A 5,000-nucleotide genomic window follows, 5' to 3' on the forward strand; every position below is an offset into this window, starting at 1 on the left:
TCTGAGAGGGCATCATGGATAATAGTACTATTTACTGTAATGGGCCAGCCCATAGGGAACCACTGCTGACTGAGTCAGCTACTAGGGCAGAAAGGCTATCTGTACATTCCACTGTAACATCCTCCCCAGCTCGCACCCCTACCCTCTGCCCTGATCCTAGACACAGCTGCCAGGTCTTCACCCAGTCCGCTATGATACCTTACATCAATGTAATGTGTTCAAAAGACAAACCTTCCCTGGTCCTGAGCCCTGTACCCCAGTACATTTCTGTGTGTTTGGCCCTGTCAGGTCGGCTATGTGTCTCTGTGAACCCCGTCCCCGGGCCAGGGGGGTCACAGTACAGCAGGGGCCTGGCTCAGGCGACAGCCCGCCGCCATTAACACGCCCCCAGCCTCACACCACCCTCTCCTCTTCCCCACGGCCATTTAATGGGCTGTTTGTGAGATGAAGTGTGTTTTTAATCGAGGCTGTGGAATGGAGCATAGACGTGTGTGTCTGCCTTTAAAAGAGGGAGCTGACTGTGAACAGCCTGTGAGATTTACAGAGGCAGCAGCAGTCAGTCCCCCTGCTTCCTGCCACATCCATAAAAACGGCTTTCAGCTCCTCGCCTTCTAGCTCACTTAATGAACCGATTTAATCATCCCACCCTATTACTGGAGCTGGAGGAGGACAAAACGGTTCCTTTTGGGGGCGTTTTAACAATGGGGTTTGCAATCAATACAGGATTATTAATCATAACATTTTTTATAATAAAGGGATGGAACACATTTTGTATTACATAAGTATAATATAAACACTCTCTCTACTCTGTCAAAACTAATGCTGTCCAATTGTTCCTTTCACTGAACCAAATGCTATTCTGAGCCATTTAATAACAGCAGAACATGCAGACTCATCTGTATCCTGGTCATCATAGGGCGTAGCCTGAATTTGAACCTGTGACTCCCAGACCTAAGGTCTCACGCTTCAGTTAGGCACAGTATCTCTCCTATAACTCGATGCAGGCCTGAGATGAAAGCTACAGAAGATCCGGAACTGCCTGAATAATTCAATACAGATAGGAGAGGAGAAAGTCACGTCTGGCAGAGAGACAAGTCATTTAATTCAACACAGACAGTTTAGATACAGATAGTTCCTTTTTGACTAAGCTTATTATTCAGAAAAATGCAGATTAGTCTATGAACAGGGTGTGCATGCGTGTCTGCATGTGGGACTGTGCGTGCTCGCTTGTGTGTATGTGTGTGTGTGTGTGTGTGTGTGTGTGTGTGTGTGTGTTTGTGCGTGTTCATGTGTTTGTGTGTGAGAGAACTGTGTTCTCTGTGATAATCATCTCAGAATCTCAAACCACTAGCCTTGAGCATATCCATTTCAACTGAGAAGAATCACATTTGCTACTTTGTGCAGCACAACTCGAAAGCTCACTTCAGCGAACAAACAAAGTTCATGAAACAATCTCATTGAACCCTGTAAAAACATCATTTCCAGGAAGGCTGACGATTCAGGACATTAGTATGTCATTTCCAAGTCTGTAGCCGTGAATCTCTGATGTTTGGAACACTGTAGCAGGGAGCGCATTGTTCTTTCACAGGATCAGCGTAAACAATACAGAGAGAGCAACTCTAAGAGAGAGAGAGAGAGAGAGAGAGAGAGAGAGAGAGAGAGAGAGATAGAGAGAGAGAGAAAGAGAGAGAGAGACAGGGCTCTGTAAACAGCCTGAAATAGGCAACGCTCGCATCAGGCTAAACAGGAAACCTAGCCAATTAGCTGTTTATTCAGGTCCTGGTTGACACAGGTCAGGGGTCATAAGGAGAGCACTTCCTGGACAGCCATCAGACGCACAGAGCAGTGTCCACGAGCAGGTGGAAGACAGAAGGCCCGGAAAAAGGGAGCAGAGAAGGATATGGGAAAGCTTCACTCTTTAGTATACAGAGGCTGTTTATGGTATTTTCAGAAGCACTGGAGATGAGTGGCTACTAAAAGCAAGGGTCACACGCAATATCTGCCTACCATCAAATTGATAGAGTGGCCTTGTCTGAATAGTCTGCATCTACACATCATAATTGACAGCTGGCACATTGAGTTAGTCTGCCTCCAAATACAATTGCAGCTCTATGGTGCATGGCATGAAAAGGGCACTAATTTAATCCAGGCAATTCAAGGTGCATTAGTGTCCTCATTTATTTAGCCCTTTCAGACCAGTGGCCAATGAGTAATTGAATCCATGTCATCTTTGTGAAAAAACAGGTTCTCAGTTCAATCCACGTAAACACACTCTATCTAATATGTTTACATGAAGATCAAGAACCTGGAGGTCCAATGATAAGAGCCAGGTCATCGAACACTTCTGCCTCAACTGTGGGAGCTGCAGTATATTATATATGCAGTAAATAATAGAGGGTGAGTGGGGTGAACTCTATGCTGTTCTGAGCATCTTGCGAGAGGTTGTGTCAGGGTAAGAGCCAGTATCCTGGTTCGCTTCATCATTTCATCTCGTCTCATCTCATCTCATCTCATCTCTCATCTTATAGTAAAACCAGGACATGGATATGATTGCTCCACAGGGAAAATTGGCTTCTGGGATGTAGACAGAATAATAGCAGACAAGTACTGTACACTGAGATGTGTCTCTATAGCAACTAAGGGTACAGTATACCTCGGCTACCCCCCCCCCACGGCATGCGACTGAGACAGTAATTCAGTGGGATGCTATACACACTCCCAAACAAAGGGCCCTGTCCCAGCAGTAGCAGACCGCAGCAACCCCTCCCTGGGCCGTGCCACTCACTTTGTTGGTTTCCTCAATTTGCTTCCTAAACCCACAAAGCCTTTGAGGGAGACATGAGGGCATGTCAGCATGTCCCCAAATTGTATTCATTCACTGATTTATTTCCGCTCCTTCCCCTCCGGGAGGAATAGGAGTGGTGAGGACACTGTCTCTTAGGAAACCTTTTCAGGAAGGCTCTGATCCACTCCTATGGTATAGTATGTGACACATTGCCACAGGTGACAAGAAGTGGGCAGACTGTGCTTATGTACAGTCTACAAAGCCAAAGTACAGTAACTGCTACAAAGAAGAGAAAAAGAGATACTTACAGCTCCGGGATGATATAAATAGGGTTTGTTACCACATAGTTAGACAATACAGTATACTGCCACATCTCCAATAATCTGCAAACAATTTATTGCAAATATTTTCCATTATTTTCACTCAAAAAATGCCTGAAGTTACTGTACTTTGGCTTTGTAGTATGTGTGTTTCTGTGTGTTTATGTTTGTGCATATTTGCCTGCAGCTGCACTGGGGTTCAGGCCATATTCAATTATAGTTCACAATTGTTCCTGTGGTGGTAATGTGAAGACATGCTATATACAGTAAGAAGGCATACACTGTGTACAGCTGAACAGAAGCCTTTCAGATATTCAGATGACAGCTGGGTGCAGAAAAACAGGTTTAAGATGCCATCTCCGTCCATCTCCTCGTCGCTGCTCTATAAACTCCTCCTCAAACAAGAAAGGATATCCTGTCTCTCAAATCGCACATGTCTGTTTCCTATAAAGATTGGTGTAAAAGAAGCTTTGAGTCTCTGACTCTTGCATACACTGTAGAATTTGTCTGTCTCTCATTCTAATGAGAGATTATTGGAGCTGTGCTCTCAGGATGGAATCCTAACTCGAGATCTGCGCGCAAATTGAGCTTTATGCGAATGTGGCAAGTGCAGATCTTGAGTTAAGGTTCCAACCTAACCTGCATTATTGTCATTTTGGAGCCCTCCTTGTGCACTAATAACTGTATCTAACGTAGCACATTTGATGATCTTGAGACTGTTGATGATTTATCATAGGGCTACTACCAAAAGCAAAATGTTAAAAATATATATAGCTTAACAAATCTTGTTTGTTCAGCCTCTGCTATTGCTTCCTGGAGCGGTTAGAGATATGGATGAGGGAAGAAAGCCATGTTCCCATTTCTCTGGTCTTCTCTACGCCTCCAAATGCTCTGGCGTCTCGCAACCTCCCGCTATCCCTGTCTTCACTCCAGAGGGGACTTTGACTTTAGCTGCAGGCTTTTACAGCGGACCACAAGTAGGATAACAGTCTTAAGGAGGGATTTATATTTAATAAGAAGAATCCCTCTGCAGGCTAAGCCTCCTGCTCTCATTAACCATCTCTAGCTTTTTCAACCTGGCAACCTAGCATTACGACAATGTCAACAACAACAACACCAACACCGATCTTACTCTCTATCATAACAGAGATAATCTCCAGCATCATCCAGAAACAAACACCCAAGGGTGGCGCAGTCGGGAGGGGATCAAAGATCTGGCAGGGCTGTCGCACATTGTCGAGACACAATTACATGGAATAACATGAGGATATGAGAAAGGATTAGGCACTCCGCCTCCGACCCCACCTCTACCACCAGCCCCGTCCCCAAGGCAAACAGAGAGAGGCACAGGTTCAATGTAATAAAGAGAGTCAAAACAACCGAACACGCCACTGTGTAAACATCATTTAACTTTGGAAAGACCTCTTCGCCGAAGGACCACATACGAGGTGAAAGACAAGAACCCTTGAAAGGGTTTGGTAACAGGCCACATATCCAGCACACAGGGCCCTAACTCTCAAACCAATAGCAGCCAGTTAATGAGAAAGTTTCAGAGTCACATTGAATTCAGCCCAGTTTAATTAGCATGGTAACTTTATAATTAATGTATTGGATTGTGTCAAGCAAGCAGCATTTAAATGCAAAACATAGGCCAAACTCACACAAATTCAATTACCCATTGAGTGTGGTCTGTTCAGAGGAAATTGAATGAAGCTTGAAACAATGAAGATGTGTGTTACTCTTTATGCAAAAGCACACTCTGTATACCATGCGTTGTTTTGTCTAGTTAGGGCAACATTGAATACTTAACATTAGTATATTAAAATATATTGAGGCTGAGTCTGAGTAATGTTTTATTACAGAGTTAGAATTGTGTTGACGGTGTACTGGCAGTT

General features: G+C 44.3%; 1 protein-coding gene across 1 annotated transcript in view; it reads right to left on the reverse strand.

The window, feature by feature from the left end:
• Positions 1 to 5,000, reverse strand: part of adgra2 (adhesion G protein-coupled receptor A2) — a gene marked incomplete at its 3' end in the record, with an annotated part of 33,944 nt that overhangs the window by 19,444 nt on the left and 9,500 nt on the right. The window lies entirely within an intron of this gene.

This window comes from Nansenia antarctica, assembly GCF_963989245.1.
Source record: "Nansenia antarctica genome assembly, chromosome: 5".
NCBI lineage: Eukaryota > Metazoa > Chordata > Actinopteri > Argentiniformes > Microstomatidae > Nansenia > Nansenia antarctica.